The sequence below is a fragment of the Catharus ustulatus genome, chromosome 1 (genome assembly GCF_009819885.2).
Source record: "Catharus ustulatus isolate bCatUst1 chromosome 1, bCatUst1.pri.v2, whole genome shotgun sequence".
Classification (NCBI taxonomy): domain Eukaryota; kingdom Metazoa; phylum Chordata; class Aves; order Passeriformes; family Turdidae; genus Catharus; species Catharus ustulatus.
Window position 1 is genome coordinate 27,589,310 of NC_046221.1, and position 25,817 is coordinate 27,615,126.

A 25,817-nucleotide genomic window follows, 5' to 3' on the forward strand; every position below is an offset into this window, starting at 1 on the left:
TCCTCCACTGCATTGTGCATGGTGCCAGTGAGTTACTCAAGTTTTCGGGGTTATATCTGCCTCAGGTAAACTCTTGGCTGTGTAAAATAGTCTACAGACAGTTTTGCACTACTTAGTTTACAGAATTTTACCATATTGCATATCTTCAATCAAGTACCATAGGTAGTAAAAAAAAAAAATCTACACTGATTTTCTGTGTAGTCTTCAGTATTTTTTGTAATTTGTTTTTTATTTTTAAAGGCAAAGATACACTCCTCTCACTCTGAGTGACATGAAAAAAAACAAACAATTACGGTCTTAACTGGTAGACATTATTTTAAAAATAGTAATTAGTTGTATTGGTATATTCATGTATCTATAAAAACTTTCAGTGCACTCTTCAAATGTGAATTTGAATTAGTTTGCCTTATATTCACTCTGACAACTGCTGATGTTTTTTTATTTTTTAATTGTGACTGTATAAATTTGCAAACATAAAACCCACAGTTTTTGCAACTGTTTATTTGTAAGCTAGTAAATGTACAGATTTCTAGCTTTGCAGTTCATTTTGTAACAGTTTAAATAAATCTGAGCCATTTGCTTTTGTGAATTCTGAAATCATGTGAGCAAAACCGTTAAATCAGCAGTTTCCAGACAAAATTACCTGGGATAATAGGACCTGGGAGCGATGCTTATACATAAGGTTGTGAAAATATACCTGTTGTTTTTATATGCTCTGATGAGCCTCATTTAAGACATGACAACAATGTATGACTTTTGGAGTGGGCTACTGCTATCCTGGAGTAAAAGCAGTTTCACTTTTATAACTCTTAGTTGACCATATTTAAACTTGTTGTGTATCTGTTAGTCATGGTGGTGTTTTGCTACATTGATATACCCCCAACCACACATCATTTTTATCACTCACCCTTACTCAATGAGCAAAAAGTCTTTAGTCAAATATTCAATGTCTATCTGTTTTTATTAGTGATAGCAGCCCACAATTAAAGCCTTTTAAATTTCACTTCTTTATCTCAGATATAATGCATTTTTATACACTGCAAAAAGAAGCGATTTTTTTCTTAATTCTTGCGATATTGCTTGATATTATTAGGACAATATTCAAACTGCGGTTTTATCTTTGTATGCCATTGAATTATCCTTAGCTGTAGCATCTCAATATTTTGACACCCAACATGGAGTTTACAAGGAATGAATTAAGAAGGAAAAAGGAAACTCCGACAACTACAAATAAAATTCTTTCTTCATTTAACTTGTGACCTTTGCAGACTTCAAAAAATAATTTGTTTGAGCTAGTTTGAGCCTTGTTCAGCATTCAGATGTGACTCTGTATCGCTGATTTGAAAAAGCCATTTGGAATCAAATTCCTGACTAGGCCATGCTCCAGAAATGCTACTGCCTGAATGATATGTAGGTCTCACTTCACAAAGAGGGCCACACACAAAAGAGCAGTGATTAAAAACATTAAATATATGGAAGTTTCTTGTGAGACAATTTAATATTTCACATAAAGAAAGCCAGAGCTTGATGAAATACTCAGTTCCTTTGTGTTTTTACTCATTCATGTGGCATAAAATTATGAACAAAAGGGACTTCTTGATTAATGGCCTCTGCTAATCATTCCAGTAGAATACACAGAGACATTTTTTATTTGATTCCACTACCAAATTAAGTTTGCGTTAATCATAAATGTCACTTGCACAAAAATCACACATAAATATTCAGAGTGATCTATATTTTATCAGCTATAACAGAATGCTTGGCAGCCAGAGCAGGTTTAAGCAAGCAATTAGTGAATAAGTTATTAAACATTTTAAACAAATGTGATGCATGAAACCTGAATTAGAGAAGTTCAAAGAAACTTAACAGTGTCTTGATTATACAGGTGCCTGAGCTGGAGACAGATTTACTGCCTATGAAAAAAAAAGAATATTCATTAGAACGTAACATGTCACAGAATTTTCTTTCCTTACATTTCTTTTAATCTCTCTGATAAAGACTTTTGAAAATTCCTCTGGTAAATCTGACAAAATCAATTTCTGAGTCTTTTCATTAGATTTGAATTTGTATTGGTTTTCCTCGTGCCTCCTCTCTTTGCTCTTAATCACCATTTTTCAAGCCTGTTTGTGACCATAAATTTCATGAATAACAACGTCCAGAGAAAATCTCTTAACACACTGTATATATATTTTTTTTTCTTTTTTTATTAAATTGTACTTTTCAGTATTTACAAAACAGTTGTCTTTGTGTTAATTTATCAAGGCACAGTATAAACACTGGAGGCAAGTTTTTCGTATTTTGGTCCCCATGGTTAACACTTTCTTTTAAATAGGATTATTATTTACAGATTCCTAATTAGGCTTTGTGGAGCTCTGTTGTTATGTTGTGTGAATTAGAACTACAAAGCTTGATGCTCTGTCATTTGTCTGAGCAAACTCAAAAGAATGGCACAAATTAATAAAAATTGAGTCTGGAAGTGCAAAACAAAACCAAGAGGTTGCCTTGTAGAACCTCATCCCTGACCTCATAGCAGTTAAGGTGAATAAAATAGTGTACAATGGAAACAGGTTTTCAGTTGTGTGGGGAATGAATGCTCAGGTATTTAATCTGGAGGGGAAATTCTACTTTTTAAACCTGAGAGGCTTTATGTCTGGGAAAGGTACTATATATTTTGTGTGTGTGTTTATAACACATGTATATATAAGAAGTTACACTGCATGGTTACACAATATGTCAGGGCCTTATTGAATGAAGAAAGGATATTAAGGCTTACAAAATCTGTGGATGGAAGGACTGCAATTGTTTCTGTTAAGTTTCTGTTAAGAACATCACACATGTTTAAGACTTTTCTTTAATTCTCAGGTAATGTCCCTAAGATAATATTAGTCTCAGACTAGGGCAATTACTTATTTATTTATAGGGCTTAATTATTTACTAGGGTTTATAACCCAAAATATAGCTTTGAGCTATATGGCACTTCCAGGCAGTCATTAATCTCCCAGCAGTGCTTCATTAACATTACATAATGTTATATTAAATATGATAGTTTAGATACTTCAGTATCAGAATTGAGTAAAATGTTCTTCTTTCACTTTCCTATATCTGGTACACCTATGTTTTTGTAAAATTGAAAGTCTGCAAGCTTTGACATAGTCTGGATCTCATGGACTGATAAGTACTTTCTTCATATTTGCATTGCACCAAAATGTTTACCTGGGTAGCCCAAAGGCTGCAGTGAGGCAATTAGATTCCAAAACATAGAATCTTGAACATTGATTCTTCAGACCTGCAGTGAAGAAGAAATAGGAATCTGAGATTCCACATCACTGCTCCCCTGCCCATCCCTTTAGCAGATAAGCAAGGTAGTCTGTATGTTTCTTATCAATTGAGGAAACTTCATTAACAATATCACATCTGAATATATTCCGCGCTTAAAATTAAGATGTAATCAGCAGTGCAAATAAACATGTGGGATGTTGGCTTTCAGCTCTGAAACTGAATGAATTTTACTTCCACTGTTTAGTTCATCGGTCAAATAATATTGGTTAAATTTGTTGGTGAACCTCAGTCTTCTCCAACATTTAGTTTTATATCTCCTATTTTTAAAAAAAGTTCACTCATAAATTAAATGAAAACTTTACTGATTTCTTCCTTGGCTATTAAATCTATTCACAGAAAGTGAATTTGTGAATATTTAATCTTCCATTTGTGTCTAATTCAGGCTATAGCCAAAAGCATGAGACAGCATTAAAGCATACTAACTGAGAAGGATATTAGGAAAAAAAATTGATTTAAAAACCTGGACTAGACAAATTGTTATCTTTTTAACTCTCTGGATCATACTCAGCCTAGCACAGTTACTTCATAGCCTTAACCCACGAATTCATTCATTGTCCTGTTATTGAGAGTTTTATTGCATGGTATCTGAGCATACTAGGGGTGGGAAGCAGTAATATGCCAGATACTCACCGCTACAGGAAAATAAAAACAAAATTCTTACTGCTTTCTAAAGCAACCTATTAGATGGGACAAGGCACAAAAATCAATAGAGGGGAATACTGAAGCGGTAGTATTCCATGAAATACCTGATGGTTTACTTATTATCAGTGCATTGTAGGAAGTATTATAAATTGAATTCTTAAACTTGAGATTGAAGAGATCATGAAGTAAACTTTGAAATAAAGAGGAAGTGACACCATGAAAGAAATAATAAGGTGTTTGGATAATCGCATGAAATTTTGTTTATTTATTGTAGTGTTTGTTCAGTTCTGATGTTAATATTAATTCAGATTGTCCATGAAGGAAATCCTGTCCATAACTATGAGCCAACAGGAAAGTTTCTTAGTCTTTTTTTCCATATCAATATTGTATATGTTTCATTGTTATATACCTTGGAAGAATATAATAGATGTTGCTCCTGTCAGCAGGCCTTGAAAACTTTCTCAATAAAGATGTGGATAATAAAAAATAGTAATATCAGAGGCATCATTAAAAATAATTCAACCATATTTCACATGATTTACCAGATTAGAATGATGGAATTACATGCCAAGTAATTTTCTCCTGTATCTACTTATCCTAAAGACTGAAAAATGGCTTATTTTCTTGTCATCTAGTCCATAAAATTTTACCTCTGCCACAAAATTTTATTCATTTGAAAAGGAAATTTTAGTGATCATTAAGTTCAAATTTATCTCAAAAAATATTGCCTTCTAGTTCGGACCAAAATTAAAATTAAGTATCTATGAATATTAGAAGAAATGCAAACTTTTACATGGGCAATTCAAAATCAAAACCAAAAAGATCATTTCTCACATTTGCTTTTTTACACTTAATAACTCCTCAAAGATTTGTTGTTATAAAGGTCCAATCCACAGAAGACATTGCCTGATTTCCTATAGTGACTACATATACATTTTCTTACAGAATGTTTTTTTTTCATGTGTTTCTCCTGCATTTACAGAAAAGACATATCAATAAATAGTCGTTATGAACTATCATGCTGTCCTGGGGTGATGTTATGGTATCCCCAATCGTGTGTTCTGTGTAAGTGAAGGTTTGTTTTGTTTACTTATCAGTTGGCTCCCCTCCCCCATCATCTGTGCTTAGGGGAGGTTAGGTTTGCTGGCTTGGGCTTGCTTTTACTTGCTTGCTTGGTTTGCTGGCTTCAGCTTTCCTGGCTTTTGCTTTTGCTTATTAGTTAGTTTAGTTAGGCAGTCCAATCTCTTTCACTGGACTGTTTTTTTTGTTCTTTTTTTCTCTCCCTTTCTGTATACCATCTGAACCTGTTCTGGACCAGGACCTGGGAAAAACCAAGGAACACCGGGAGTCTGCAATTTGTGATCTGCAGCAGTCATTCCCAGCGCCAGAGACTGATAACTGGCTGACCACTCGCAGGAGAGATTTTCTGAGTCTCAGAGCGGTTAAAGAGTTTTTTTTGTCATCTGGGGCCGTTCATTTTCTTTTCTTGTGTTGGGGAGTGTTTTGTTTGTTAAATAAACAGGTTTTTTCCACTTTTCCTCTGAGGAAATTCTTCCCGAACCCGGTGGTGGGGGGAGGAGTTGTGGTGGTTTTGTTTTCTGGGGGCTCCTTCTGGAGGTCTTCCCCAAATTTGCCCTAAACTAGCTCTGAAAAATTTAAATGCAAAAGCTTTGTTGCTAGAAGAATGTACAAGTAGTTAATTACATTTTCAGAACAGATTTTTCTACCAAAATTGCTAATGTGAACTAAAAAGTAGGAATAGAAAAATGGGGTAGAATTTCAAATAATTGTGAATACCTGAGTATTATTCTTTCCTCTTGCAAACTTTATATTTTTCTAGAACTATACCTGACCGACTTAGCTGTGAAAACAAATAGAAAAACCAATAGCATAACCAATGGACTCCCCTAAGAATATTGTATTGCAACACTTCAGCAAACAAGTAGCTGCTTTTTTATTATCTAATACATCTAAATTATTAGTTTCGAACAATCAAAATAATTCTTTTGGATTGGAGCAATACTTATTTAGAGTTCTGATGTGTGTTGGAAGTTATCTGAAAAACACATCTTGGTCTAGCTGAATAATATGAAGTGTCATTATATGTGAATTTTGTGAAATATTTACCTCAGGTTTCAATAGAATTACTGTATTCAAAGCTAAAAACTATGAAGAGGGAATATTGGATGAATATAGAACTCTGTAACTTTTAAAGTATTTCCATTATCCATACACATTTCTGAACTTTTAGAGTCAAATAATGTCTATTCTCAGACTGCAGTTGAAAGCAAGATTCCCTACCATTCCCAGTCAAGGTAGATTTGCTCCCAGTGTAGTCTCCAAGCAGCACAAACCCTTCAGTAGATGCATGTGCACATATTTTAGCAGAATAAAAAGCAAAACAAAAGCAAGCAAGACAGTGGATAAATAATCTGAAATAAAAAAAAACATGTTACCAAAAAAATAATGCACAGCTTTTCCTCGCTTCATAAAATGATGATCTTCATTGTTTTCCAACAATTTTTCCAATACTTTTTATGGATGTCACTTACACAAATCTTCGGTAGTTAATCTGGATAAAGTTGTAACTAAGCTTTTTGGGCCCTCAGGCACCTAAGTCTTGGCAGTCTGCTGCTGTTTGCTATCAATGCAGAAACCTGCATTATTTCTGTATCCCATGAGGACTCTTCAGTATTCAGTATTGTGCGTTTTTATTCTGCCTTCAAAGGTTTTCATTTCATTTTATGTAGCTAGACTGTACTGTAAGTGGCTGATATCACAACTTTTCTTGTCTCATGTGGTTTTTTAAACGTATAATAAAACTTCACCCACCAGCAACAGAGTAGCTAATATCTGTTTATATTTCCATGTTAAACTCCTACACTCAGTATTTAACAGCACAGCTGAAAAAATCTCGGGAGTGGAAGCTGACACTGAAAATTAGTTAATAGGTAAGAAAAGTCTGATAGTTTCTTTGAAAATACATTATATCCAGTGGTACTCTGACGGTTGATATATATTAGTTTTCTGAATGCCTTTTTTGCTGAAGTACATGTGGGAAAGGTTACATACAATTGCCACTTGAGCTTTGTGACTACTGCAGGCTCATCTTTATTTTTCTTATGGTACAGAACTTCTAACTATATTCGGTGTTGCTACACCTTATGTACATGTTTTGTGTCCTAAGTGGAATGAAAAATGTTAGTCATACTAATGATAAACACATAGTTTAGAATATAAGCTGGTATTATATATAAATTAGAACTCAGAATTAGGTGTTTTATCCTTTATATAACACACATAAACATTCAAAGATGGTGGTCTACATTAAGAAATTAGCATTTATCAAGAGTAGCTACATCACAGTAACTTATTAATATAAATTAATACTTTTTCTTAGAGGAAAATACTATGGCATCACAGAATTCTTGGGGATAACATTTATCAACATCTGACTTTTTACTGCTGTTATCTTTTAGTATTGCACACAGTATAGGGAGGACAAAAAAATTGAAAAAATTTATAATAAAAGAAAATCTGATTTTTTTTCTAGTTTATCCAGTCTTTTGTTGAGGAATGAGTTTCAGGAAGGAACTAAAAAATGCATTACACCTTTCTCTTATTTCTGATTATGAGTCTAGAGTTGCATAGACTTTTGGAATTTTTGAGAATAAATAATGCTTTTTAATTTAATTCTTTACTGAAACCAGGAGAAACTAAGCTTCCTTCCATCTATGCCTTGTCTTCTTTCTCTGTAAGGTGTTTTGAGGTTTGAATTTTTGCAGATCATCCAAGAAATTAAGGACACAAATCAAAGAGAATATCCAAAGAAACTTCATTTTAGTGTTCAATAATTGCAATTTCTTCTTAATTTGTTAAGTCAAAACTGAGACTAAGCAGGTGAGTGAAATAACCAATAAATTTCACTGTTTTCAGTCTCAGGAAAACCTATTTATTCTTTATTCTCAAGTGTCAAATAGTGAAGGTGTGACTGAACTTAAGTAAATTTACCTTTGATAAATATTGGTGAGTGATATCACCAGCACATTCTCTCCAGGGGTGTATTTATTCCATGCTGATTGCTTCAGTAATTACTCAAAGTCATTTCAGCAGCTTTATCCTGTAGATGGTAAAGAAGTTTTTCTGAATGGATATTTGGTCTTAGTGTTGGGGTTTTATTTAAAATACCACAAACTCTTTGTTTTTCTATTTTGGTGAAGACAGTTACAGTAAGAACCAACTCAAATCTTTGGAAGACTTCTTTCAGAAAAGAAATCACTCAAAAAATGCTTTACATTAAAAGCTAAGGTGTTCCAGAGCTTTAGGTCCAGCTTGCAGGCAGAGGTAGCTTTTGTGTCCTTTTCACTGGAGAGCAAAATAATTGACTTGTGGATTGCTGTGGTTTACCCACTCAGCTGCAAGACAAATTCAAGCTGTTGGACGACGTCAAAGTTAGTTTCACTTCACATTAGTTAAACATCAGTCTATAAAACAAAGACAAAGTTGGTAAGGCAAGTTACTGACAGGTTTCCAAAGAGCTGAAGAAAAAAATTTATTATTAAAAGCATATGATCATAATTTTGGTATAAAGCATTAGTGCATCTTAATTGAGTATCATGGCACTGAATATCTAAATGCACCAAGGGAATTCTCAAATTTACAAGGTAACAAGCATTTTAACGTAAGTAGATTGGGATAATGAACTATTAAGGTCAAAATTTCAAATCTAGTTTTTGATAATTTTAAATGTTTATGTTTTGAGTAAATAGACTACTGAAGAGATAAAGGATAAATTGTTTCCTTATGTTGATAATATTGTTCCAACAGTAAGAATTTTAGACCAGGTGCTGAAATGAGAAGAGGCTATTGCAGGGTTGCTAGTGTTTCTTAAGCATATTTGTAAAAAATGGCTAAGAATGAAAGAAAAAAAAGAATGAAGCAGTGCCAAATCTTCAACCATTCAGAAAAACAGAAGAACTGAGCTGTCAGTTTAAGATAAGTCCTGTTCTTAAACCATAATATTTGAAAATGTCTTCCTATCTAGCAGCTACTCCACCAAAACAAACTACTTCTGAGTCGTTCTCAAATTCTAATAAGTGTTTTACTCCTTTTTCATGTTCTTTTTAATTTAAGGTTTTGCAGTTTTAAATATTTAATTGTACTTTATAAAAACTGAGATTGTAATCCAATTTCAATACAATAAAAGGAAAAACATGAAGAATCTCCTTTAAATATTATTGACAATTTTTTTAAAATTAATTATTCACATTATTTATAATTTAGAATCAATTAATTAGGTGGGATCAAGGAGTTTCATTGCAAATATTTTATTTCATGAGTTTCTTCCAATTAATTTTCAATAAAGAAGCTATTAATCTGACTGTGGGAGCTGTGAGAGATGAGGTATCTATATGCCAAACCCCAATATAAATGGAATTATCAACCACGAAAAAAAGGATTATTTTATTCTAAAAATGTCAGAGCAGTAAATTTTGACATTAGTGAATTAGTATTTCCACCCATATGTTTCTCTCCAACAACATTCTGGTATGCTGGCATTCACAGCCTATTCTGTTTACTATGTGATCACAGGCTGAGCAAATATGCTTCCTTCAAAGTGTCACTGCCTGGATTCTTTCCAGGTTGAGTGGTTCCAGCAGAGAAGCAGATCCTACAGGGACCCTGAGCAGGGCTGCAGCTAAGTGCCAAACCTTTGCCCAAAGGACAGTGAAGGGTTCTTTTGATCCAATTCCTGCATGAACTTAGAAGAAAATGGACATGTGATTGACTTAGTGGGTTTCCTGTCATCTGCTATGGGATTTGCCTTCGTGTCGTTTCCCAAATCTTTGGTGTAAATAACATAGGGTAGTTTCAATCTGTGGTTTTGCAAATGGATTTTGAAACTTGATTTCTAATGACAAAATAAAGCCATGTAGCATGAAACAATGCAATCCATTTTACATGCACTTTTTAATTTTTTTTTAAAATGAAATGTTTCATTTACGCAAATAGCTTATATTTGGACTGGATTACTGATAAAAACGTTGTTTGTAACAAGGGTAAGTCAAAGGATCACATCTAAAAGGGCAAGATAATGTGAACGGCCTATCAGGAAGTCAAATACATCAAAGACAGCTCTGAAAGAAAATGCAAGGCTACCAATATTATCGAAAAGTGAGCCAAGAAGCCAGATGCTGCTGCTGCTGCTGCAAAAAAAATCTCTACTGTTTGACATTTTGGGGTCTCATGGATGCCACTGAAAGACAAAAGGATGCAGTGAATATAAAACAACATGGTAGACCTCAAATGCCCCTACTATTCTTGAGGACAACTTCATGCTGAACAGTAGTGGTATTAATAAAACCCCACAAGTGTCATATCTGTTAGAACACGGAAAGCATGTGAAAAATAAAAGCAATTTACAAATTCATCTTCTTTATTACATTTGGGAATCAGAGATGTTCAGGTGTAGCTCAGGATCCTGATGGGAGGATGAGCTAAGGTAAAAGCAGAGTTTCACTAAATCCAGCCTCCAGTACTAGCTTTTGAATTGGCTTGCTCCTGCATCAAATAAATTTTAAAGAAATACAATTACATAGCAAAGGGTCCTGCAAATTAAAAACAGGTCTAATAAATTTTATTTGTCTTTTATTTACTGTTGAGAGATAAAACCTGAACTAGATATTCTTTTAATCAAAGATGCATAAGATTGACCTTGGTTTGGATTATTTATATAGGATTTTTTTCAAATTTTCTTATCTCTTAATTTTAAGACTTGATTGTTATAATACATTTATCCTGCTTAATACTCAATTACATTAGTAACTGGAGTAGATAAATTTCCTGCGCTTTTTCTCTAAATATTTATTTCCTTAAAGTTAATATCAATGTGATATCAATGTGCTCTTAAAGTGCTGATGCATTGTATGTTAGAGGTGCATTTTGTTCTGAATTACTAGCAGAATTTACCAGACAGATTTTTTAAAATCCTTTAATTTTAAACCATTTTTATGGATAAAGAGTGGAATAGAAGAATATAATCTATAGACAATTATCATAAATATCTGAGATTATTGACACTATCCTGGAAGAACATCTGTACAGATAAAAGTTAATTTCTGAGTCTGCATTTATTTTAAAATATCTTACACCACTACGTCTCTTGGTGTCATATTTTCTCTTGAGGGGGCTAATGGAATTTTTCCAGTGGTTTTGTGTAAAGATTATTATTATGATAGCTTATTTTCATTTGACTACATTATTTGAGGAGTACAAAGATAATTTTAATAGGCTTTTAGAAATTTCTGTATTCATTCTTCAAACACGGGGAAGTTAGTTGAATTTTACGTAGATGACGAACAGAATTGAGGACAACTGGCAATGGGAATGAGAGGGCAAATAGTGCCGATCCTCATTATATGACACAAAACCACATTTCCAAAGACAAATATTCTCTTGGCAAACTGTGCTTCCTAGACTACTACCAGACTCCTTTGAGCACCAGGATTAGAGTGCAGACAAGATTTCCAGCAACAAAATACAAGACATTGAAAAAAGCAGTGATATTTTGAAGGAGAAAGACCTTATTTTTCAGGAAAGAAAATCTTCCTCATCTACACAAGAATTAGTCAGTGTGGTTTTTACAGTAAAATCACATTTTAATGCTTTTTTTTAAACTTACACCAATTCTCTGACACATAGAAAAGACTTTAGAATATTTATTTACTCTCAATGCATTCATTATTTTTCTTCAGAGAGCCGTGTTCTAAATATCAGAGTGACTAGTTATTATCATGATCATCAACAACAATTTCTTGAATTCTTAGAGTTTTAAAGCATTATCTTTAGAGACCAGAAAAACTGCAGAAGGAAGCAAAACCTTATCCCCTATTAGATGAGTAGGGAAATTTTTATCCATCGCTATAATTTTCTATTTTTTCAGTGTCTGTCATCTAAAATGGCTGAAATTAAATAATGCTGAGATCAATTTCAGTAGGGAGTATGAATCCAGAAAGTGAGTTTATAAGTAACAGAGAAAACTTGCACAGAAAAACTGCAGCACATTCCACTGTGAGTAATGACTTGTGAAAAATATGTTCAAATACAGTTGAACATCAGACAGTTGCAATTTAAATCTCTTCATAGTATTGGCATCTTTCTTTTCCTCGTTGCATTCTCTTTATCTTGAAAGAAACTGCATGATTTTATGTTTTGTTCCTGAGCTGCACGGTTTTGCAGTAATGCAAAGCCAAGCATACCTTTTAGTTTAGTATACTGATACCACAAAACTGGCACTGCCACTGCTAAAATCTCCTCTTTAAATCAATGAGAAAAACAGAGTGTGACTACAGACCCATCCTACAAGCCTGCAGGTAAGGATGTTAGTATGTCAATAATATGTCTACACTGATTCATATAATGTCCCATTGTGTCTCAAAGTACTGTACATCTGTGGCAAACAGAACTCATTTTGTTTTCAATTTCTCCTAGACCTTTGAGAGAACAGAAGATGGCACGCTGGTTGAAATTTTAGATTTTACAAATGTTGGATGTGTTATATGCGACACTTTATGCACCTGTAAATGTGATTTTTACTGAGAGATTGTCTTCTGATAAAAAGATGCAATCTCAAAAGGATAAGACTAAATATTTTTTCAAAATTTTCTAAGTTAAACATGAGTCTCCCTAGGATTCCACACAGAAATCAGGATCTATGATGATTCACTGTGACACCCGTGTCATAATTTGCAGCTTCTCTGAATGAGTAAGGGAAATGATCAAGAATCAGGAGGGTCTCTTGTTTCCTCACAATAAGTCACTGACACAACCATGAACAGAAAAAAAAAAAAATTCCAACAAAACCAAAACAACCCACAAAAAACAAGAATGTCTCCTAAAGATACAGGATATCTTTTCTTTGGAGGAAAGGAGAAACTTGGCTTTTCGTGTTTATCTTGTGAATAAGAGGGGAATATTTCCTCAGCTTCATTGCAGACCAAATCTTTTCTAATAGAATGATGTTTCAAAGGGTGCACAACCATCACCTGGTTTACCAAGATTTATAGATGACTGTATTAAATTCATACTTGGAAATAGCAAGAGAAAAAATAATTCTTAAAAACCCCACAAAAACAGTTCAAATAAAGAAAGTTGTTGCAAATCCGGCTATGGGCTTGGAATCAGTGCTTAACTTTGGTTAGACTTAAAAGTAGCTTTGATCCTTACAGCTAGTTGAAATAAGTGGAATTGAGAGAGACAAACCCAGTAAGGACAGGAAGACAGAGCAGGGTGTGAAAATTCAAGTAAGTAGGTATTCAGACAAATATTTATCTAAGAATGAAAAATCTAAAGAGACAGCAATTGCTTAAGACTTTGGTTTAGCAGTGTCTTTGAAGAAGCACTGCTTTCCTGAACTGACTATATATATATATATATATATAAGACTATATATATATATATAAGACCAAGGTATTTTAATATTCTCGGAGATCAAAGTAAACACACAGGCTTATTTTGAGTTTGGAAGTATTAGAAAAGTGTCTATGACCAACATGAGAAAACAGTTTCTTCATGCTTTTCTGTGTTCAAAATATATTCTAATGTAAAAATCCAGTAATTTAATTGCAGTAACAAACTCACTGATGTGTGTTTATCTTTCTTTTACACACAGGGATTTACTAAAAATCACCTTATGGAAAAGTAGTGCTATGTGCTAAAATCTGAACTCAATGGAGCACTACACATAGAAGTTATTAAAATCAAATGGTTCCTTTAAACTTTAAATTCAAACTCAGAGCAGCAGCTAATCCAAAAGGAAATTAAGTAAAATGCCCCTCTGGGAAGTGGTAGAACTATTGAATTTGGGAAAAGAGTTAAATAATGAATCAAGCTAAGAACAATGAAATCCCTTGGAAAATGCACATTTTCACAACATGTACACATGCCTGTGTGCACATATCCGAACATTAAACACTCAAATTGCTTAATTACAATGAAAGAATACAGTGCTAAAAACCATGTGAATACATTCTAGTCTCTTCTTTTTTATTTACCTGCCTAAATTCAATGACAAATAGATCTTTTAAACATTTTCTTATTGATATTTTTTCATTGTACAAAATATAAATGTCAAATCTTTAACAGAGCAATCATATTACCAATATATAAATCTGATTTATCTTTTTTGACCCCAAGGTCAAGTGTTAGGAAAATTCATACTGCTTCTGACAACCTTTGTAGATCCCACACTCAATCAAAGGCACTTTGGTAATTTATATGACATGATGATTAGCCCGTAGTTTCTCCATAAAATCTGAGAGCAAATCGAATCTTCACAATGTTCAGTTTTGTTCTTGAAGGGCAACAAACAATAGGTGGATTTTGTTTGATAGCAATAACCCGAGGTAGGTAAGCATATATGATACCATAAAGGACTGGGCAGACTCCCTGGTCATCCATGGAAAGCACACATTATGTTTTCAGTGGCTATGAAAACTAGGCTCTGTCCCATCAGAGTTTGGATACTTGTACATGTGACTGGACATTCTACTGGCGTGTGGCTTTAGACAACTTTCAGTCACAGGCATCCCCACCACACCTGATTCTGCACCTGAAACCCTGTTTGCTTTTCTTTGGAAAAACACATGCTCTGAAAATTCCCTCATCATACAAATAATTTTCTCACTTTTTTCTTTAGTCTACCAATATTGATTTTTATTTATGGTGTTGTTATTCAGTATGAATGGGCACCTCTCCAAATGCAAGCTTTACTCAAAAAACACAGAGTTGCAATCATACATGTATTCGCTCTTTCAAAGCTATTGATTTAGTAAATCAATCTAGGGGGTTTTTGCATCAAGAAATTATAAATTCATTATCCTAAAGCAGATTTTACTTTCCCTATGATCTTTCTACATAAAGATATTGTACTAGAAATTTTGCCAGTGAGCAAAGGAAGTGGGTGAATTTAGAGATTGATGCATTTCCTCTTCAAGGGAATTCGTCAGATGCTAGTACTTGTTTAGTCCTGCAAAGCACATCTAATACATCCAATAAAATCAGATTTCTACAATATGTTATTGAGTAATTAGTGCTTAAACCAGAAGTTCTACCTCTTATTAGTCATCTTTATGCTTAGATAGCATAAGCTAAATTGATTGCTTAAGGATCCACAAATACCATAATCACAAATTTTACGGTTTTATGTAGGATATTAGGAAAAAATTGCCTCATTGTCTTCAATGTAAAACAAGATTACTTTTCCCTAAGCAATGCAGTAGAAGGTACATAAAATCAAATATGTGAAATCATTGGTTCCCTAATGCCACTGTTCTCAGTAGAGATAATTGCTTCATTCAGTTCATAAATTCTCTTGCTTGTTTGCATTTGTAGCTCTCCCACAGAACCTCACATCAGTGATCTAATGTTAAATGTTGGTTCAGCTCTGTTATTTCTGTCTGAAATATAGTAAATTGGCAGCAGTTAAAGATGGATCCTATATCATTATTACTGGCTTTTGCACAGAGATCAATCAAGATCCAACAGGATTTCAGTAATACATTTGCTCTGTGATAAGGTCTTAATACTCTCTCACCCTTTCAGACAGCTTGTCTGATTTCTCATTGTGTCATAAATGAAATGCCCTATGTTTTCCTAGGTATATATATTTATTTCTTCTCAAGAGACAGAGTATATTAATTCTGAGAGGAGCTCTGCACAAAAATAGGAAGAATCAGACATTTCTTCTTACTATTTGAAAATACCATGGCTGAATTTGAGAAGCTCTATATAACTGATACAACAGTGGAATTTACAAAAAGAACTTGGAACGTGTTACATATATAGAGTTATGAATTTCACCTCCTAATCTAACAGGTATTTAATTGTTGCCTGCTCCAACAACAGGAGTAACTCTGACTTTGCAATCAGTCAACTATATATATATTTATTTTTAATATCAGAGTGATTAATATTAATTTATTCTTTGAACTAAGAACTTTGGCTTACTAGTTACAAATCAGCTACTCAAAATTTTGGAGGCCACTCATAAGTTCAATTGTATTACTTCTACACTGCTGCTGTAATTTTCATGTCCATATAAGAATCTGTGTATTAGAAAAGAGTTTATTTGCTTCCACTAAGTCTTTTATTTGTGAACTTTTCAGAAACTTGACAAACAATCTCATTTGCCTTTTTGTGATCAAACTGTCATCAAAATAATGTTTATTACTAATTTGTTTTTTATTTATTGAATTAATTGAATTGTTTGCAGCTTATGCTAACATCCATATATCAAAACCTATTATTGACCTACAACAAAGAAAGTCCTCAGCAATTTCTTTGTATGCTGGGGTAATATTGGTTTCAGTAAATTCCACCTTTTTTTTACTGTTTTACAACATATATATATATCATTTTTTTGACCTTTGAGATCAATCTATATTGGAAAAACACTTCAAATTTCACCGTCTCTGTGTCACAAAGAACTGCTCAGACCATTTGATTCACAATGGAATAAAATGGTCACAGTAGTTCCTCTTTGATCTTTTGATCTTCTTGATTTCTTTTCTGGGAAAAAGAAAAAAAGTAGAACATTTTAGAAACATTAATAGAATACAACTTGAAATAAAAATATTTAGTTTTCAAATCAGTATTTGAAATAAATTATATTTGGAGGTTTTTATCAATGGTAAGAAGAATTCAAAATCAGTAAAAACCTCTTCAGCCAGATTCTGCAGTCTAGTAAAGAGTTGTCTTTGTCACAATAAACAGCAATGTAGTAACTTATTATTTTATAGTTCCTGGTAGTTTTCTTTAAATTATCTTGTATTCTGATTAGTTTTCTTCTCCCAAACTGCTCATTTTATCTCACTAGAACAATTATACAATTTCATATTTGTAGATTTTAGAGTTTCAGGGATGCTGTTATCCCTGCATCACTTGTTATAATTTCATTTGTATTAATTCAATATAGTTGTTCTTACTTTTCTTCATTTCCCATTTGATAAATGGTGAAATTCAACCGAACTGCAGGGCTCATCACTCACACGCATAGCTTTTGAGAAGGGCTTCATCAAAGTCAAGTATCTAGTCCAATGTATCAAAAGTGCAGGCATTCTTGATTTTTCTTGTAAGTTTTCTCTTTACTGCTCTATTACACAATCTAGCCTGCCCTAGAGAAGTGAAGGAAGCAGCTCTTTCCTGAACAGCTATTCCACCAAGCTCACAATGAGCCATCCAGTTCTCTTCAAAGAATGAGATCTGGATGTGTTTCTAAACAAAATTTTCCTCGCATTACTCAAGAATCTACCCTAATTGGAAAATGACAGTTGTTGAACTTTTGGAATGAATACCAACAGAAGACTTCTATATTTTTGCCATTTAAATTGAAATATTTTGTTGCAATTATTAGTTTGAATCCAATGTTGATCTAGATCAAGTTCAAACAAGATAAGAAAAAAAAAACACAAACAGAAAAACAGAATGAGATATGCTCATTTGGGCAAAAAGGAAATAATATATTTCATTTAAATTGTAGTGGTTTTCTTTTTACTTTGGATACCTTGGGGTTTCTTTTGGTCTGATTTTGCGTATGTGTGTATATGTATGTTGGGGGGCGTGTTGCTTGGAGGATTTTTTCCCAATTAAAGAAAAAATATATTTTTAATAATTAGGGAAAGAAGCCAAAAATAAAAATTAAAAGAAAAAAAATCCAAAATTTTTAATAATCTGAATTGTAGTAGAAACTGGTAATCTCATGGAATCTCTCTTCTGGAAAAGGTAAAGGAGTTTTCATTAAACTCCTCTGAGAGGGGCAGTCATATCCAGTCAAGAAAGAAGATCAGCTCCATTAGGGGCAGCTCCTTTTTAAAATTACTGTAGTGGGTAACTGAAGCTTCTCCAGGTTTTCCTTGTTTACAGCGCCATCTCCAGAGTAATATATCATCTCAGCAGCACCTTGTGATGATGTATTACTCAGATACATCATTGGCATGAACAGGGTTTCAAATGATTTATAGACCTGGTAAATCCTTGAAGTGAGGCACACCGATGTATTATTCAAAGATGGCACCACATGCGTAAGAAGCTTTTAAATGCATAGTCAACACAAAAACAGAACACAGCATCAAGCACACACAAATCCATACCATGCAGAAGGCAACTGCTCTAAGCTTGCAAAAGAAGGTAAATACCAAAGGAGCTCCAGCAATGATGCAATGTTCTGCTCCTCTCCTCTCATGAACCATGACAGGATAAGTGGAAATGGCCTCAAGGTGTGCCAGGGTAGGTTCAGGTTGGAACCTCAACCAGGAGGAATTTCTTCACTGTGAGTGGTTAAGCACTGGAAGTCATCATCCCTGGAAGTGTCAAAAAATGTTGGGACATAGCATTTGGTGTTTTGGTTCAGCTGACAGTATTGGTGTTCAGTCAAAGGTTGTACCTGAATCATTCTGGATCTATACAGGAGATACTTTGAAATAAGGGAGATACATATGACAAGTCTCCCTCCTGGAATAATGGGCAAAGGGATCCTAATATTTATCCTTACTAAAATTTGTGTAGGACATGTGCACTTATCTCAGTACCAACACATCTGAAATAGACACCTTCAACATGAGGAAAAAGAACACGTTTGTGTTTATGCACAGGTGTAGGTGGGTAGAAGTGTGTGAGGAGCACAATAATGAGCTGTGTTCTATTGATTTTGAATACAGTCCTGGGTCATTCTTTTAAATGTATGCAGAATCAGTACACTAAAAATTTTCCCACTTCTGCTTGTGGTTACAGGAGTAGGCCAAAATCTTTCAGCACGTAGCACAATATAAGGTTTGTGAATAGAATATTTTCTGTAAGAATTTGACAGTAGCTGGAAAAACTAGAACTTTAGTAACACATTTTATAACTTTTCATTTCTTGCTATTGTAAATTACTTCCTACCTCACAATAGGCAGACAATACAGATCTAGTTCTCTTACAAAAATGCTCTCAAGGAAAGAAAAATGAAGAAGCTTAGTATGACTAACACTGACATTTTAGATACACTTGAATGTAGCAGTTTCTCTATACACAGCAATGCCCTATTAGGTGCTTCATAGATTCTCTGCTTCACAGTTTCTCTGCTTCACTATTTCTCTATATTCTGTGGAAATATTTATTTCTGATATGAACAGGTCTATTTCCTTCCAATCCTCCAACTTGACCTTGAAATTTGCTTTCAAGTAGCTTGATGCACCTTTAACAATGGTCTAGCCCTGTGTTAAGGTAGTAGAAAAGAACAAGCCTACCCCTTATGCACATGTATCTTAAACTTCACAATGAGGATTTGTGCAATATTTCTACAACAAAGAAAATAATTAAAAGCAAAAAGGATCGAGTTCAAATACTTTCAGTGCCAAAAACTCAACAGGACTGAGGTCAAAAGTTTATGGGAAAGAAACTTCTAGTCCATCAAGAGATAATCACAAAACCAACTTTTTTTGAGACATCCAGCTCTAGAGCTCCACATTTTTAACATACAAATACAGCTGAAGAAAACCAGTAGTTTTCTGGGTGGTGGGGCGGGGTGGGGTGTTGATGTTTAGGTTTTGACAAGAGAAAGTGATTTCTTTCAGAAAAGACATTTTTTCCCATGAGACCTGTTTTCTGAAGCTACTCTAATTTCTCATGGTATTTCTTATCTCACCCTCAAACTCCCAGCTAATTTAAAATTCCATCAATTTATCATTGTGAGATAATATCCAAAGCCTTTTAAGTACCCCTTAGTATGACTAATGTACAGATATCAAATATGTTACTGTAGGAAAATGTGGCTCATATTTAATTATGTAGAGCTAATTACTGTAAAGAGAAAGAATAGCTTTCTTTTGAACCTTTTGCTCATTATATATAGGACACATGGAAACACAGAGAACTTCTATGAAATAATTGAAATGTATCTATTTTATGTTCTGAATATGAACAACTCTATTAAGAATCCTATTTTAGGTAGAAACAAAAGTGAAATGAAGACATAACCTGATATCAATCCACAATTTTCCTATTTTGTTTGAATTTGGATCAAAATAATTTGATTCTTCTAGTCACAGCACAGCAGGAATAACCTGATTTTCTTAAAATCTAACAGTTTTATTTAACTTTGAAATAGCAGCACCTTTCAGGACCATTACATTGATGTTTTCTCATTATATAACTAACAATGTCTTAAACTATATTGGTCCCTAACCAATAATTGGGGTTTTTTTCCTGGATTTGCTCACATTCTTAATTATTGTCTTCTTACAAACACTGAGACTCTTTAAAAAATCCATAGATGTATGGATACATGTTTATATACAAATAGCTCTTTAATCTCAGCATCTATCATGTTCCTATAACTTTGACAGACCCAATGGAAATACAAATATTGTATTTCTACATCAGAAGATTCCCTGTCTTCTGTAGAAACTCAGAGATAAAGAAGGTGACCTCATATTACTTATATAAACTTCTCAAGGGGATTCTGAAAATATATTTTCTATATTTCTATATTTCTAACCATATTTTAAATTGGTTTATTTGGTTTAATTTTTCTATAGCAGTAATAAACTATACTGGTGCACAGGAACTCTGATCTACTGAAGACTAAGTGGCAGAAATGTAGAACACAAAAATCAGAATAAGTAGTTGTCACAAATTTGAAAGAAAAGCCAGGAGTTAAAGCTCTGAAGCACAAGGAAGAAATGGAGTTGCATTTGGCAAATGAAAAAATTATTATGAAAAGAATGACTTTATAAGATGTCTAACAGGTGGAGGAAAACTGCAGGAAGAACTTATCTTTTTTAACCAGGAGAACAGAAATGTCTGATAATTTCCTGCTTTACAGTTCCCTGAAATGGAAAGAGATCATACATTAATAGAAACAACAGACTGGTCATGTTAGCCTAGAATAAACTGCTGTATGTTTGATGATTTCAGATTTCTCATATTCTAAAAAACTTGAGCTGAGATGTTTAGTAGGCTCTCAAGCCATTTAACAATTATTCCATAGAATCATAGAATATCTCAAGGTGAAAGGGACCCTTAAGGATTATCAAATCCAGCTCTCAGCTCCTTGCAGGAATACCTAAACACTCTTTTCTAAGTCTTTCCCTTAAGACCTTTTACCACCATGTTCACCATACAGCCCCTTGTATGTATAACCCATATTACCATTTTTGAATTGGAGAATCTAGCACTTACTGTTGCTAAATTTTTGAACACTAGTGACTTACAACTAACACTTTAACAATTTAAGGGACAGACAAATACTGAGTCTTTTGTTACAGAGAATAAGAATGGTACCAGTGAATTTTAGACTAAAACAGCCTAAGAGTAACTCTTTCAAAATAAATGGCTAACTTTCTGACAAATTGCTATGAATGTAAAAGAAACAGAAGACAAGAGTAATAGACAATGTGGAATCTTCAGGAAGATATTGTATTGACGAAATTGGATTTTTTTCCTGGTAAGAGTCATGAAGCAGTTGTTATATTTCTTGATTTGAGTAAGAGCTGGTTTACTTAAAAGGTACTGTTTTTATGGCATTCTTATAGCTAAGTAGAGAAGACAGCCTAGATGAAGCTTTACTTGGATGGGGAAGAAAGATGTTAGGAATCAGTAATCACAGAGTAAAAGGTGTATTGGAAGATACCTCTGAAACAGTCACTCAGTAGGTTTCTGCAAGGATGTTTTTGTCTATGTCTGATGTTACTCAACAGTTACATCTATAGTGTGTGCACATTTCCTCATTATTTTTACTGTGAGATGAGCATTAAGCTGAGGGGAACAAATACCTTGTTTGAGTACAGGACTGGATTTAGAATTTTATGAAAAATAAGATGAACCTGAACAGAACAAGTAAGAAATTCTGTTAGCAAAAAAAAACAAAAAAAACAAAAAAAACCAAAAAACCTGGTTAAACATCTTGATTGCAGGATGCAGGGATTATAAATTAATCACAGACAGAGGACAAGCCAAATACAGTTCTGTAAAAGGGTAGGTATTACACTGTAATGCATAAAGCTTTTGTAACTCTCTAAAAGCAGTTTTCATTTGAGTCCAGAGTCCCAAGTCCCAAGACTGAAAGCAAGAAATGATGTTATTTTCCAGCATACAGAATAATTTATGACAAACAATATCACACTTACTCCAAATACACAGCTGATTTGAAGATAAACAATCTCATGAGTGCTGCCTATCAAGTACAAGCTGCAGCCATGATCTTCTGAACTCTGACAACAACCTATTCTGTAAGACATGGAAATCAATCCTGAAACTGTAACGGCTCAGCTGGAGTACTTGCATTCAAATTTTGCCAGTAAGTCTTGCAATAATTTGAAAAGAAACAAAAAAAATTAGTGAAGGAACAGAAATATTCAGAATGTCAGAAAGAATCATGTAAAATGGAAATGTTAAGGGCTTCAAATTTATTCAACAAAGAGCAACAGTGACAGTAGACAAGAGTCTTAAGTGATTTTTGCAAAGACATTGTCTACTATGCATGGAACAAGACTTAATGGGTTTAAATGTTATAAAGGGAGATTTAAGTTATACATTTGTAAAAAAATCCTAATGGGGAGAACAGATAAGCATAAAATAGGTTGCCTAGGGAGATTTTAGAATCTCTGTCATTACCCCAATAATTATTTGGAATAATTTAAATATGGTTGATCCTACCCTGCAGCAAGTTAACAGATTAAATGCTCTCTCCAGGTCCCATCTCATATTTTCCATGAGTCTGTGGTTCTCTCTACATCCCACAATACGTACATTATGCATTTTATGTCTGTTGTACTATCATTTTTGAATTTCTATCCTGCTCCCAGCTTTATTTATCCTTTTTTACATAGCAAGGTTTCCTAAAAAAACCCAAAAAAACCCAAAAAAACCCAAAAAAACAAAAACCAAACAAGTGAAAAAAGAACTTAAAAAGTAAGACAGAACAAAAAGGATAAATAATTAAAATCTGTCAAAAAGGAAAAATAAAAAATACTTACATTTTTCTCTGCAAAACTTTGGATTCATTCCAGGAATAAATTTTGTAAAGAAAGAGATATTTGCAATACATAGAAATTTTTTTTCCTATTTCCCAAATTTGTTGCATTTTTAGCGTGAAACCTCCTAATGAATCCAGGCATGATGTTTTCTATTGCACGAATTTCTCATGCATGAAACCAAAGTACTGATGAAAGAAATTTTTAAAAGCCCACTATTATAATTAGCATTTTAATAAAAAATATTTTTGTAAATATAAATAATTAATATATGCCTCATGTCAGTAAAGAGGGTCACAGGAACCACCATCTTGGTTTTCTACTCAGTGACAGTTCTTTCCCCCTCCTTTTTAAAAAATGCAATATTTTAAAATATATTCATCATCATTTTCTTGAAGAGATGAGAAAATAACTAATGCATTCAAACTGTTTCTCTATAAAAGACAGAAAAAATCTTGCATAATAAGAAAAACATGTCTTATAAGACAAAATAGAAAGTAGCACGCATTAAAACTGCATATTCCCTTTGTTTTAAAATACTCTTTTCTAGAGGCTTCTCTTTGAAAACCATTTTGTCTGTACTTTGGCTTGGTTAACACATAGATAAATTTTTAAAAAGTCACCTATGATTTTGGATTTTTTGTTGCAATATGACTAAATTTTGCCAAAAACTTCAGCAATATCACAATACATAAGAAGTTTGTAGCATTTTTTGTGGTTTTTTACTGTTTAATGATTCTTCATCACAAATGTTTACACCAAGAGATAAAGGTTTGAGGGATGAATTTAATGAATACGTTTTTAGAAGATGTTTTGAAATTTTACAGAAGCTTAGGAAGATTTCTGACAGAATTGATCAATGAGGGGGAACCAAGATGGGCAAGGTAAAATGTCCCATTTAAGCATTTTCTAATATTTTAATTTTTCAATTTTAATTTTTGGGTTTTATTTGAAGGGTTTTTAAACTTGAAGTTCTTTTTAATTCCAGGTTTATTTCAGTAACCTAGATATGACTTTATGAATCAGTAGCATTCTTTTGCACACCTTTCTTATAAAGATTAGGCTCCAATGACTCATTCCACTTTGAAATGTAATCATCATGGTAGGGATCATGAGGGTTCTTTGCAAAAGAAAATTACTCCCTCTGGTCTGCTTTGGTATTTCAACCATAGAAGTTCCATGGCCTTAAAAAGATGATTCTGTGGTCAAGACAGAGACATAGTCCAAGGACTTGCCACCTTGGGCAACATTTTATTTTATTAGTTTTTGATATTAGATGTCATAATAGTTTTCCTAATATGGGATACAGAGAGGATAGAAATGCATCACTGTTACCTCCAAAACTGCTGCTTTGGGATTCTTGGAGAAGAAGGAATAATTTATATGTATATTTGTATGTATGCATATTTTTTCATTGTTTCTGGATCTATGTGTACTTGTCGTGAGATATGCAATCATATCCAACTTCAAAAATCCATCAGTATGCTCCTTCCTTGAAATCAACTTTACTCAACAGAGTTTTGTTTCTCCAAGAGAAAGATTACTCTCACAGTTTACCTAATTTGGTTTCTGAAAATACATTCCCTCTTTCTTCACGGAACACTGTTTCTTTCCCTCTGACATGCTTCTTTAACTCAAGCATAGATTGCTTTTTAGTAATGTGCAACAAGCAGCTCATTACAACTGAGAGTTGTCATTTTATGATCCCATATTATATCACAGTATTCCCATTCCCATCTGCTCACCTAAATTTTCTGATAAATTTAGGTCTCTGCCAGAGAAAAGTTATTTACCTGATCTTTTTGTTAAGTAATTGTTACCTCACTGAAGAGTCCACGCTGCTTTCTCTCACAAACAGCATTTCTCATGAAGTCTGTGTTGCTATTAATTACGGAAGTACTTCTAGGTCTCTATGGAAACTTCAGCTCTGCTTAGAAAACCACGACTGTTTTATATAACCTGAAAGAGGCTCTCTCCATGGAGTTTGAAAGGAGCTTCTGTGCAAGACCTTTTAACCCTTTAGTCTTGGTAGTGTTCAAATACCACCTTTCAGTAAGATAATCATTTGGAAAAGCTCCTTCTTTTCTTTTTTTTGGAATTACTTAGAAAAAAACAAAATTTCTTCTTTCAGGATAGAGAGTGACTAGCAAGGAGAAACTTGATTACAAAAACAGCCTGTGATTCATATGAGGTACTAAAACAGCACTAAGGAGTAGCACAAATCCTGGACCCAGAAGTTAGATGAAAAGTGTAACACTTCTCATAGAATTGTGTTGTGATCACATGTCTTTCAGAACTCTTCTGTCTGCCATCAATGAAACTGTGGAAACAGAGAACCTGAAGAAATATTCTGCCCTGCTCTTGGATTACCCATTTTCTTTTATGAGTTTATTTAGGTGGAGAGTTTTCTTTTACAGCGATTCTTTCATTCATAGTGCTAACCTGCCAAACACTCCCCAAAAGATTATTCACTACTGTTCCAGAGGTTTAACAGAATTAGTAAGGTAAAATCGAATCTTAGAGGAAAGAATTCAGGTTGCATCATCTTTTCACTGGAACATGTTAACCTTTTGTGCTTTGATGAGAAAGATATATTGGCAGCTAATTAAACTCTAAAAATACAAGATTAAAGGTTAATAATTAGTGTTTTCAAAACAAGTAAGATAGTATACCTAAGCAGTGAACTGAAAATATGGAAAGCATTGCAAATTTACTTTGCATAAACTCTAGCAACATTCTGTGTCTACAGATTAATGAATGTTTAACCAAGATGATTTACAGTGACTCTCTTACAGAAGTCAAAATGACAGTCAGATTTCTCCCAAA

At 33.5% G+C, this 25,817-nt stretch overlaps 1 long non-coding RNA gene across 3 annotated transcripts; it reads right to left on the bottom strand.

The window, feature by feature from the left end:
- Positions 1-485: 485 nt before the first annotated feature.
- On the bottom strand, positions 486-24,877 carry LOC117000695. 3 transcript variants are annotated; one of them, XR_004418844.1, is made up of 5 exons: positions 24,785-24,877; positions 7,993-8,101; positions 6,283-6,413; positions 3,214-3,286; positions 486-1,913 (listed from the first exon to the last, which is right to left on the bottom strand). It is a non-coding gene; the product is annotated as an uncharacterized LOC117000695 (long non-coding RNA). The 3 variants fall into 3 exon arrangements; XR_004418846.1 differs by lacking the exon at positions 24,785-24,877 and adding an exon at positions 8,277-9,148; XR_004418845.1 differs by lacking the exon at positions 6,283-6,413.
- Between the last annotated feature and the right edge of the window lie 940 nt (positions 24,878-25,817).